General features: G+C 40.3%; 1 protein-coding gene across 2 annotated transcripts in view; it reads right to left on the reverse strand.

The window, feature by feature from the left end:
• The window catches only part of PIK3CA (phosphatidylinositol-4,5-bisphosphate 3-kinase catalytic subunit alpha), a 72,029-nt gene extending 61,657 nt beyond the window's left edge, over positions 1–10,372 (reverse strand). The window contains exon 1 of one of the 2 annotated variants that reach the window (XM_058556308.1): positions 10,105–10,372. The gene's annotated coding sequence lies outside the window, so the exon portion shown is untranslated. The remainder of the gene's footprint in view (positions 1–10,104) is intronic. The other variant, XM_058556307.1, reaches the window with a different exon arrangement.
• Between the last annotated feature and the right edge of the window lie 3,115 nt (positions 10,373–13,487).

The raw sequence follows: 13,487 nt of genomic DNA on the forward strand, positions 1-13,487 counted from the left end.
CCACGTAGACGATGCCACAGAAACTTGTATCAATGATGCCAGGTAGCTACTTTAGTGATCAAAGGCAAACACTTAGAGACTGAACTGATGGAAACAATCAAGACACATGGTTGCTTTCCCTATTTTGACATAAAAGACTCGTAAGGTTTACACAATGTCCAGTCAGTGTAAACTAGGTAACAAACAGAATGACATACAACAAGTTCAGTACTGTCTTCATTAAAGACCTCACAGCAAGTATAATGGGTAAGTGAGATACAAGCAGCTTTAAAACATGACATGAGAATTCTATAAAAGCGATGTAACATAGGGACTAGGTGACTATATTGACACAACTACTGTCTAGTGCATAAAGAAAGACAGGGAAAGAAAATATCTAGTAGCATGAAGAAGTACTGCTTCAATGGCAGAGTGCTACTGAGATATCTGCCAGGGATTTTGAGATTTCAGGAATGGACAGGGAAAATCAACCCATAAGAAGCTCAGACTAGATGTAAAAAATGTACATCCATTTACTTAATACCTTCTGTCCATGAATTCCTCAGTCCTATCAAGCTAAATCTCCATATGCTAACTTCTCTTAGGACTAGGTATGAAATAGAATTTATATTCCTAGAGCTAGAATGAAACTTAAAAAGTTGTAATAGAACAAAAGCAAGTGGTAATGTCAAGAAGCTTGTCAGAAGGCAACCTTATTCACTCTCCAGAGACTGGATCCATTAGTAAATCCTCAGAGTGGATAGAATTCAATTCACTACATAATGTTAAAGCCTCCAAATAAACTGATGAATATGACATGGTTCGTACTCTCAAGGAGCTTACAGATATTGAGTGCTTACTATGTGTTAGGCACTGTTCTAAATTCTTTCATGTATTAGTCATTTAATTCTCATGACAATATTATGATGTAGGTACTGTCATTATCCCTCTTTTTGCAAATGAGGAAATATGTATTAACCCAGAGAAAATTTAACCCCAACAGTTCAATAACTTGCCCTAAGTTACAAAACTAGTAATTTTGATAGTCTAGCTTCAGCGTACATGCTCTTAACCATTATGGCATACATTTAGAAGGCAAGTTAAATTAAAGAAGCCTAAGTACACTGACCATATTTTGTGGATTTACTAAGACTGTCCTGACTTCAAAACTTCAGTCCTTCGGTCTGATTACTTGCCCCCATTTTGGTTGGGAAAAAGTTATTTGCATGAGGAATGTACTCAACAAATTTATATTCAACAAAAAAGACCAGAGCATGATACGTTTAGCTGTGCTTTAACAGTTGTACATTAGTAGGTACATTTAGCCGTACATTAGCAGTGTCTGTGAACAGCACACAGCTGTAAAAAGAGCCGGCTTTCATTGCATAGAAATAGTCAAAATTATTCAAAGTGATTCTGAGGAAATCTGGAGTCTCATAATATCACTAAGAAGCTGAAAGGTGGTCATTTCCAGTGAAGAGAAAACAAAAAAAAAACCACCAGTCTCCATACTATAAAATTAGTAACATTCTAAATTGCTTTGAGATGTACTATCGTGATTACCAAGACAAGTACAGAAACTGCTTTGCTAAAGTCATGTTCAACTTTTACAACTGGTATATAGTTAGATAAAAAGAATACAAATATCATTGTCATAAATATTTTAAGATGCTGCCTATCAGAGTTTCAACTGCAAATAATAATAGCCATTAGATTTTAAGGAATCTTCATATGGAAAATAACTTTATTTCATTTTATTTATTTATTTTTTAAAAATTTTATTTATTTATTTTTTTCCCCCAAAGCCCCAGTAGATAGTTGTATGTCGTAGTTGCACATCCTTCTAGTTGCTGTATGTGGGACATGGCCTCAGCACGGCTGGAGAAGTGGTGGGTCGGCGCGCGCGTGGGATCCGCACACGGGCCGCCAGCAGCGGAGTGCGCGCACTTAACCGCTAAGCCACCGGGCCGGCCCAGAAAATAAGTTTAAAATGATGTTACTATTAATATTCATGATAAGTATAAAAATGACAGTTTGAATATGTAATTTTTCCTTTCTTTGCTGTCATGTATGGTTTGATTTCAGATTGGACTTTATAGTAGTGCCTAATGTCAGTCTTTTTTCCCACAATTTTTCCCATTAATGCTGCCTTACATTTGATGACATGCTCCATAAATCTATAATCACAGAATAGTAGCTTATTTAGCAAAAAACTCTAAGGTTTTTGCACTTGCCAAGAAGTTAACTTCCTAAGGAAAAAGAAACCACAGTTCACTTGCTTTTAGGCTAAAGGCAGTCAATTCTTTCAAAATGCAATGGTACTTTCAGGTCTAGACCTACAATAAGTCCAGCAGAAAAGTACTTGGAAAAGCACAATTTGTCAAAGAAAAACAAGCCACAGAAATCTACTTAGCTTGTTGAAAAATGAGTACAGACTCAAAATAACTCTAAATAATATCTCATTGCCAGAACAGTTTGATGGTTAAAAAATATTCAAAAGTTGAAGGTAACTTGAAGATTTATAGAAAGAACAAATCAATAACGTAAACACCATTGCTTTCCGATCAAGGACAATGATTTTCGTCATCTTTCCATATACTTGTCTGCGCAGCACAGGATACATCTAGAAAAAAAAGGCTTACTATGCCTCTGGAATTATGTTTCTAAGATTAGAACACATTTTCTGAAAACCATCTTAGTGGGACGGGTTACCAAGGGAAATTATGGAACATATTTTCCTAGAAGTCTTTAACAAGTGAGGACGGTGGCCAGTGGCTATTAAGGGTGCTGTGACAGGTTTGCTGGCCTTCATAACCCTGGCAACTGGTACACAATGGATGATCTACTCTCATTGCCTGTCAGTCATGTAAGTGCTCTCTCAGTGCCAGTAACCAAAATGGCCATGCCTGCAGTAAGTTTGATTCTCCCAAGTCACTGATGGTTTCATAAAGAAAAAAAAAATCTTTCCATCTTTTCTGATGACAGTTTTTCTCTACCCCATAACTTCACACAAAGGCCTTCTAGTATGTGCAAATTTATAAACAGGCAGACAAAACGATTTTAGCTTCTGAAAATACAACAAACTAAGATAAACTCTCCTCTCTCTAGGGAGTGGCTTACATACTCTTCCCTGAAATCAGAAATAGACTTGAAAATACTAGGAGTCGCATAGAATTCTGGAATTGTAAAGAACCTTAGAAATTTTGCAGGTGAAGAGACAAGAGCTGACAGGCCAAGATCTAAGGCCAACAGCTACTTAGTAGCTCAACTCAGAGCCCAGATTCTCAGATTTCTGATCCAGTGTTCTTTCCACCCTAGGACACAGCCTCTCCTTAACCTAGCAATCTTTGTTGAAAATGTCTCCAAATATCAATAGAAATATGCAACCAGTTAACTAACAACTTACAGAAAAGTGTTTCTTATATACTTCAAATCTGTACTCAATAAATGACCAACTGAGACTGGCACATAACGATTTTACCTACTTTTCAGATAAAGTATACAGCTACTAACTGATAGAAAGATAAGTATTTTGATTCCCAATTATGATTCTACTGCAAAAATATCAAGGCTTACTGGTCACCTACATTCGGGCACTACGCTAGGTGCTGAGGATACAAGAATGAACATAAACATGGTCTCCTTCTGTTAAAAAACTTATGCTTAAAATTATTTTCATAATATTGCCTTAAATTTCTGTAGTACTTTATAAGATGCATCTGTCCAATGACTCTTACTAACTCCTGGTGAGTCTGACAAGAGAGTTATGATAAGAGCAGAATGACTCTATCCTGATGCAGCTTTTTTCACATTACAACACTGACTTCTTGGCTTCTACTACACAAATATTTAAAACCTGAAGTGTACTAGATAAGCATGGTCTGTAGGAATTCTTACTATTTTTTTTAATCCCACATTTATTTCAAATGGCAATGCTGGCCCTGATACAAAGACTCCTTTGTAACAATTGCAATTATAGCTAAAAGTTACTAAAACTTAACCTCTTATAAATGAGTGTAATTTAGATAAATTATCAAGCTAACTACTAAAATGACACAGAATAAATGAGTATTTAATTGCAGGCCAAACGTGAAACATGTTATTCTTGTATTAGATATAAGTTTAAAATAATGATTAGTACGTATACATTTTTCCTTAAATAATTTTATGCAATTTGGGATTTTTTTTTTTTTGAAGAAGATGTTAGCCCTGAGCTAACATCTGTTGCCAATCTTCCTCTTTTTTCTCCCCAAAGCCCCAGTACATAGTTGTATATCATAGCTGTAGGTCCTTCTAGTTCTTCTATATGGGATGCCACCACAGCATGGCTTGATGAGTGGTGAGTAGGTCCGCGCCCAGGATCCCAACCAATGAACCCTGGGCCGCCAAAGCGGGACGCCCGAACTTAACTGCTACGCCACCAGGCCAGCCTCAATTTGGGATAATTTAAATTATCTCATTAATTGTGAGTTACTAAGCAAGCAACATATTACAATTCCTATTGTATCAATGCAGAAAAAGAGTCAAAGATGTGATAAAATCTGCCTCCTGTCCCTCATACACAAATACAAAATAGTAGTTTGGGATTGGAATTTAGTGCCTCAGCCATTTAGACCAGAGCTCTATAATCCATACTAAAAACAGCTTCACTTGAAGAAAAAGCTCTAAGCCATCACTTTTATTACAAACTTACAAACTCTTTATTGGAGCATTTTAATCTTAAACTCCCCAAACTATATAGTTGGGGAGAGGGAAAAAGAACACCTAAGAATTCCTTAACCAGGATCAATTGATTCGTATAATAAAGGATTACATGTGAATAAGATATACAGCTATAAAACATTATCAGTATATCTCAAGTTGGGTGACCTTTTTTTTTTTTTTTTGTGAAGAGATCAGCCCTGTGCTAACATCTGCCAATCCTCCTCATTTTTTTGCTGAGGAAGACTGGCCCTGGGCTAACATCCGTGCCCATCTTCCTCCACTTTATATGGGACGCTGCTACAGCATGGCCTGACAAGCAGTGCGTCGGTGCGCGCCCGGAAGCCGAACCGGCGAACCCCGGGGCCGTGCAGCGGAGGGCACACACTCAACCGCTTGTGCCACCGGGCTGGCCCGGGTAACCTTTTTGAATGATGGAAATCTCGAGCCCTTCAAGTTGAATCCTTAGACTTCACTGTTCATTGCCTCATATTTCTTTCTTATGCTCTAAGACTTCAGTTTCTCCTACCCACGGTTTTTAAATTTTTATTACAGTATTTTTTCCAAAAAGATCATTAATACAATACACTTTAAACATAAACTTAAGGGAAAACTCAGGCAAGTCAACTTGATTTATACAAAAATAAGATTAGTATCAAGAAACCAGCACAGAGATATTATTACATTGTGTGTAAGGTTAGTCTCTATTACTAAATAAATAAAGGCTAAGATAACTATATAAAATTAAGAAACATGGCTCCCAAATAGAGAAAAATAATAACTCAGTCTGCTAACTGATATCTGTAACTGCTAATCTGATATTGAGAACAATCTTATTTTCTGGAATTGGTCTTGACCAGAGGTATATGTATTTCCTATATCTCCTGGAAATCACTAAATAATGGTCCCTGAATTTTAAGCTTTGGTTAAGAGAGATTTTACCAAAATCTCTGGGTCTTCTTTTATAAATCATCCTTGGTTTTAATTTGTTCCCTTCTTTTAGAATGGTCAAGTCTGATTTTATTTATCTTTGGAGATGGTGTAAGGTCATCAGATTGGACTCTCCTCTCCTCTATATTATGTACTATGGATGTAGTGATAGCTTGGCACTTGCTATCCTGTCATAGTTCAAACTTCTAGGCATAATTATCTCCCAAGCAGGTTGACTAAAACCTGGGTGTTTGACAGTGGAATGGGGTTCTAAGAAAATGAAACTAAAAGCCACAGTGGTTTTTGATCCCTTTGGGACCAAAGCAGTCAGCAAAGTGGAAAATAGGATTTATTACATGAACTGTGTCTTTCTCTTATCTCAGACAAGTCCACTCATGAGATTTAACACCTTCTAAGAGGAAAACAAATGAACATTTATCAAGCACTTGATCTAGGACAAAAACTCTCTTGACTCCACATTATCTCATTTAGTTCAACAATAACAACAAAAACAACAATAACTCTATTGAGCAGTAATTACTCCCATTATACAGATTAGGAAATATGTCCAAAGTAATCCTGCCAGTAAGTATAAGAGCCAGGTTTTGAACCAAGGCGCTTCAGGTTCCAAAGCCACTGTTTTTAGTACTCACAGGATTTTAATGCTAGATCACTGAGCACCACATAGAGCACCCAGTATAACTCCTCTATTTACAGATGAGGAAACTGAGGTCCAAAGAGATTGAGACTTACCCAAGGACACAGACTTGTGGTGAAACAGGGCTTTGAACTCACAGCTCCTGATTTCCAGGTGCAGTTCTATGTATAACAATGATCCTTATTTTTGCACACGCGTGTGTGTGTGTTTGGGGTTAAGTGTCACTCTTGATACAACTTATGGTTTATAACATCTCAACTGTCTCTAAATGAAATTCGTATGTGTGGCAAATTCAGAGATGTACATTTTTAGTGACCAAAAGTAGTAAATGTTTTTTGGCAAGAATAAAAACTTGATTGGGATTTATAAATTATTACATATTGTAAGGAAGTCTGTTGCTAATATATTTATTTATTCAGTCAATAAGTGCCTATTATGTACTGGCTACTGTGCTTGGCAATAAGAATACAACCGTATATAAAACAGAAAGAGTCCCTATCCTTCTCATGGAATTTACATCTTGGAGGATACAAATAAACAGGCAACTATAACGCAGTGGGTCAATGCTATGACAGTGGGAGCACAAGATGCCATGGGAACAGGAAGCAGGGACACCTAACCCAGACTAGACTTCTCAAAGGAGGTGATATGTAAGATGAGTAGGAGTCAGCCAGTTAAGGAAGGGGTATGGAGTGCGCAAATGTTTCAGAAAGAGCAAACAGCATTTGCACATGAAGCAGGGAAAGGTCAAGGGAGCCGTGGGAGGAGGGAGGAGAGATGGAACTAGAGAGAGAAGCAAGGTCCTTGAAAACAAGGGCTTTACAATCTTGTCTATTAAAATTACCTGGGGAACGTTAAGACAAACAGATGTCTAGGCTCCATCTCAGACCAATTAAATCAGAATCTCTGGGAATGAGACCCTGGCACTAGTATTTTTAAAAAGCTAACTGGATGATTCTAATATGTAGCGAGGATTGAAAACCACTGTTTACACTATATACGGAATTAAATATACATATTCATTACTGCAAATAAGGAAAAAGGTGATCTTAAGTAATTAAACTTCTCTGGATTCTAGTTTCTATATTAAAAAGCAAGCTGGAGCACGTTAGAGGGAGCATGACATAATGAAAGGAGTCAGAAAACATTGGTTTTGTCAACGAGTCTGTCACCTGACAGCTGTCTAACCTCAGATTAAAACGTCATTTCTCAGAGATAGTAATACAGCCTTGTCTACAGGATTGTTGTGTAGCTCAAGATAAACAACACTTAATAAAACAGCTTGATAACTGTGCTAATAAAATATAAATCATGATATTCCAAGACTTAGTTTCTAAAATTGCACCATTTTTATGATCATAAATACTTTTACCAGAGATGAAATCTTTTATAATGCTTAAGAAATATATTTCATTTAAAGAATCACCCCCACCTTGGAATTCAAGATACTTATAGAGAACTGATCCTTTTAATGCTACTCTAGTTGCTGAAGAGATCAAATGGGATTAAGTTAGCTCTTTTCAAACAAACAGATCAACAGAGCAAATGCCCCTTAAATGGTAATAGCAAATGTTAAAAACACTTTATTCAGTGAAGAGCACTAAATAAGGAAAGCTACACACAAAGTAAACTGTCTTCGGAAAAAAGTTATTATGATCTACCTTATTATATAAGTATTTTATTTATAAATTTAGTTGTTTTTTTTTTAGAGAATACTTATTTGGGATGGAGAGGATCTTATCCTGACAGGAAGGAAGCTCTGCCTCCAGAAGGGCTGTTCCATGCACAGAGCCAGGCAAAGCCACTGCTCTTTTACAGTCTCCCTTTTAGATATATCTAGCCCCATGACAATATACATTTTCATGCAGTACCTTTTCAGTTAAATATAGTATCTGTATTTAGTGACATTTCTTTAATGCTATATCCAATTTACTTAAAATTAAGAAAAAACTTTAGATATATAACACTGTTCAGTATTTATATGCAGTTCATGTTTAATTCTTCACCTAAAACTATAGCAATACTTTTCAAACATTATACTCATAGTCAATGATAAAATATTAAGTTAATATTCATTTACTTTCTCACTATTTCCCCCATGATGCTATTACTATTATGATGTGCTATCATTTCTTTCAATCACCTATTTTGTGATTTTAACAGGAAAGAACTCTATTTTACAATGATGAAAAACACATTAGAAACTTTTGAAAAAAGTCATGAATGAAATTTTATTTAATTTTATCCCAAAACACGAGAAGAGAAAACTTAAAAAACAAAACACCAACACACACACACACACACCCTACTGGGCCCTCTTCAGATAATTTTGGCTGATGACACTGCAGAACAGTTAATCTGATAATTAAAATTTTCCAGAACATGTGATGTTTAGATAGAGATCTATGCTGTCAACCAGAATTCAACGCTTCAGTTCAAAAATCTTACAACTTGAATACATAAACATATTAACAAATTCTTACACTGCAGTTGCTTTGAGAGCCCATTAATAAAAACACAAAGTGTTCGGATTTATCCAAATTAAATTAGCGACATGGTATCAAGTATTTTCCAGGTCTTTTCCTAACAACACGAAATACAACACGTAAATTTTGTACGGTGCAATGTAAGCAAATACCCGGAGAACCTAGTTTCTAAGCAGGAAAACATGCGACCAGTATTGCCTGCAATGGTTCAAATGTGGCCGTAGAAATCACCCGACGACCTGAGTTACCAGGAGCTTACCTACCCAAGTTTCCTAAGGATTCTCCCAGGCCTCACAAACTAAGATTCAAAACATCATCTCGCAAAACCATGTCCTGCATGTGCACAAAGGCGCAGTGCTGGAATGAGGAAGCTTCACCAAAACGAAATCACAACTCGAACTCATCAAAGAATACGAAGGCTGTTTTTTTTTTGTTGTTACAAAGCCCCCTCTTGTTGCGCTCCCCTTACCCTTTAGATAACTATGTAAACAGCTCCCCAACTACTTACATCTAAGAAAACAGCTTTCGATTCCTAAGTCTGGTAACTAGCCACCATCACCACTATTCCTTTAGCATCCTAAAATAAACCCCTCCAGCCGCGGTCAAAACACACTGGCTGAACGTCTGCTGTTTACACAGCCCAATCCTGGGCGCTACCCTGCCTTTCCGAACCACTTGGAGCTATGAAACAGGCATCACATAATAGACTTAGGAAAGACCCAAATCACAAGACAACGTCTCAGGGCTATGAATGAAAGATCCAACACGTTTGATTGTCTCGGTTAAACGGAGAAAAACAACCTCGAGGGGAAGGGTGGGAGGGGAGCTGCAAGGTAGGGGGAGCGGTTTTCCTTCCAAGCCCTAGCCGGGCGATTTAAACCCAGGACGAGCCCAACGCAGGGTCGCCGGGCCGGCGTCCTCGGGCGTGACAGCCCCTCAGGGACAGCCGCGGCTCCGCGCCGGCAGCCCGGCCACCCGCGGGCCGGGTGGGTGTGCAAGGGCGCGGGGGACCGCGCCACCGCGGCCGGGGCGGCGGCCCTGGGCGCACTTCCTCAGTCTCCAGCCGCCCCATCCCCAAAAATGGGAGAGGAAGGAAGCGAGGAGCGCGGCGGCGGCCAGACGGAGAAGAGAGAGGGAGCGGCGAGCCCTCGCCTGTGCATCGGGGTGAGGCCAGCGGCAGGCGGGGGACAGGGAGAGGCGATCGCGGGAGAACTCCGCTGCGGGCCGACGCTGCGAGAGACGACCGGCGGGTGGCCCCCGCCCAAGACGGCGGGCGCGCCCGCCAGCCCGCGGCACCCACCCGGCCCCATCCCGACCGCGCCCGCTCCCGCCGGTGCGCGCTCTACTCACGCTCGGGGCTCCTCCAGGCTCCGCGGCTCCAACCGCATCGGGTCCCAGCCCCGCGGGCGGCGGCGGCGGCGGCGGCGGCGCCGAGGGAGAGGAGAGCGGGCGGCACGGCCCCCGCCTCCCGGCCCCTCTCCCCCGCCGCTCCGGAGCTGCCCGGCCGGGCCCGAGCCCTGCCTCGCCGGCGGCCCCAGCCCCAGCGGCCCCGGCAGCAGCAGCCCGAGACCTCAGCGGCCGCAGCGGCGGCACCGGAACTGCCGCTTTCTCCTTCTCGCTCCCTCTCCTCGCTAGCCCCCGCCACACGCCCCCGCCCCCGTCTCCTTTCTCTGTCACCCCTGTTTTTTTTCCTTTTGTTTCCAGAATAAACTTTATTGGTCTCTTTTTCCGCTCACATCGTGTAAACAAACAACGAACTCTTCCCCACCCCCTCGACTCCCCCCTCCTCGGGCAGAGGAGGGTAAGAGCTGAGCAGGGGCCGAGCCTACAGTGCCCCGGAAGCAGACGTGCAAAGGAAGGGAAGTGAAATTGCAGAGACCAGGAGGGGCAAGTGGGCAAATCGGGTGACAGTGTGCCAGTGCGCCTGCGCCCTGCTTTTCCGCCCGAAGTTTGGGTGGCGTTGGGGCTGTTTTTCTGGCGCGCGCGTGTTCAGTGTTCCGTCTTTTGCAGTAGTGAGGATGTGGTGTCATCCTAGGGCAGTGGAGGTGTCGCATATCTGTTTCTACGAGCAGCAGGCGGGCTGGGGTAGAGATATAGAAAGGGGTATTGGGAGCAAGAGAGTTCATTCACTTTTATGCCCGTAGAGGAAATGAGATTCCTTTGGGGGCGAGAGAAGGGGGCGCGGTGGCTAACCGCCGCTGTCAGTGGCTAACCAGAAGTGGTTATGGATACTAGAAAGGAGACGTTTTACGAAGCGTTGCTGCGCGTCTTTCAGCCAACGTCAGGTTAAGTTGTAGCCCATCCCGAAAGAGGAATGCACTGCCACAGCCCTCTGCGATCCTTTGACTCATTGCGGGGAGACCTTTTGTAATGCTCTTTTTTTTTCGGATTTGAATCAGCTTGTAGGATTTAATTCTGACTGTTCAGAAGACGGGCTTTTTTCGAGTAGTGCCCGCGGAGACTTCAGAAAAGCCATCTTGGCTATAGATTAGATTCAAGGTAGTGCTTTGCTGCTGCGTACCGTAGAAGCCTCTCTTTTTCCTGGAGGGTAATGGGATCTGTTGCCCTTTGAGATCACTACTGAAAAGGGTCCGGTTTTCTGCGTGTTTCTCCCTCTAGTGGTCCTTCTTTGTATTTGAGAAGGCGTAGCAGTGATTAGTAGAAGTCTGCGATACAAGTCGGCTCTCTCTGGAATTTTTAAGGAGTGGAGGACTTAGAAGTGACCCACCCTGGAGATGTTACAGTCCAACTTGTCATCCACACCAAAAACCTGATCAATAACCAGTATTTGCTTGAACACCACACATCCGTGCTCAATCGTAAATAAGATTCATTCCTCTATGTGGTCATAGTTTCGTGTGACTGTATTTCCTGTGTTTTCTTTCTTAAGCTCTGGTTTTCATCTCACATTCCAGGGATCTGTGTTTCTAAATATTTTTCTTGAACCAGTGTTTTTCAGCATTTTCAGAACATTATGTTACTCCAGAGCAGGGAATTAAAAAAAAAAAGCAATAACATTGAATTACTAGTAAAAGTAAACATTAAGTCAGCATTTCCCAAATTGTGTTTCCAGGCACAGAGTTTTGTGAGATATTCATAGGTAGTCCTTGGAGAGAAAAAATTATGCGTTATATTTTTCCTTCTAAAATTTATTTTTTAATAAGAAAATGCTAATTATATGATTTTTGTTATGCGATAATCTGCCTTTAAGAAATCCTGCGTTATGGCAGAAAATACCATACCTGGTACTTGAATGTATGATTATTCACTGGTGCAGGAGTAGCATTTACTGCCCAATTCACAGTTGATGCATTTGGTTTATTTGTTGACCATTGATCTATCATTTGTCTTATCTTGCTTCCGAAGGTGTTTGCACTATTATTCAGTGTTTAGAGTAGACAGTGTTAGACATCTGTATGACAAAACTCATTGTTCCAGGACCTGTGGCTGAAAGAATGTTTTAAAGGAAATATTGAAAGAACAATTGTCAGACTGTAAATCAAACAACAAATGGAATACTTCAGAATTAAAGAATTGCATCCTAATTTTTCGAAGTCAAGAGGTGAAATGTCCAAAGTGAAACAATTGTTTCATTCTAAGATATTGGAAATGTAACAATTACTTGCCTTTTGGATTTATTTCCATTGAAAATAAAGATAAGTGATACTCAAACGTGCATTGTCCGTCAAAATGTTCTCCAATAGCACTTAAGCCACTACTAAGCTTTGATATCATTTGGAAACAAGAGTCAACTTGATTATGTAGCTGTATACTCTGGATGTATAAAATCGCCAAGTCAAACTGAGAACACACCAAGGGATAAGAAAGTGAGCTCCCATATAGCACTTTTTAATTTAGTTATGGTCAGAAAACATACTTGTTTTTTAAATTTAATTTATTTATTTTATTTCCCCCCAAAGCCCCAGTAGATAGTTGTATGTCATAGCTGCACATCCTTCTAGTTGCTGTATGCGGGACGCGGCCTCAGCATGGCCGGAGAAGCGGTGCGTCAGGGTGCCCCCGGGATCCGAACCCGGGCCGCCAGCAGCGGAGCGCACGCACTTAACTGCTAAGCCACAGGGCCGGCCCCAGAAAACATACTTTTAATATTTCAGTTCTTTTCAATTTGTTAAGGTTTGTTTTGCCCCAGACTATCTTGGTGAATATAGTAATAATTTTCTGTATAGTAATACCTATTATAATTGGAGAGTTTGCAAACTGACTAGTCCCTATGTGCACTTATAAAAGAACATTTCATGTGCATCGCTGGGTGGAATATTGTATATATCGATATACCAAAGTCAATTATATCAAGTTGGCTGATAATGTTGTCAGGTCTTTTATATCCTCACTGGTTATCTCTGCTAGTTCTATCAGTTTCTAGGAGAGGAGCATTGATGTCTCCAACTGTAATTGTGGATTTGTCTATTTCTCCTTTCACTTCTGTTTATTTTTGCTTTATGTGTTTCGAACATCTATTCTTAGGTGCACACACATTTAGAATTATGTGTTTTTGATGAGTTGACTCTTTTTATCATTATGTACTCTCTCTCTCTGTTTCTTGTAATATCCTTGTTGTGAAATCTGTTTTGTCTTGTATTCATATAGTCACTCCAGCTTTCTTTTGATTTGTGTTTGCATAATATATCTTTTCCTATCTTTTTATTTTTCTATCTATGTTGTTATCTACCTATGTTGTTTAAAATGGATTACTTGGAGACAACACATAGTTA

This window comes from Diceros bicornis, chromosome 15, assembly GCF_020826845.1.
Source record: "Diceros bicornis minor isolate mBicDic1 chromosome 15, mDicBic1.mat.cur, whole genome shotgun sequence".
NCBI classification, from domain to species: Eukaryota; Metazoa; Chordata; class Mammalia; order Perissodactyla; family Rhinocerotidae; genus Diceros; species Diceros bicornis.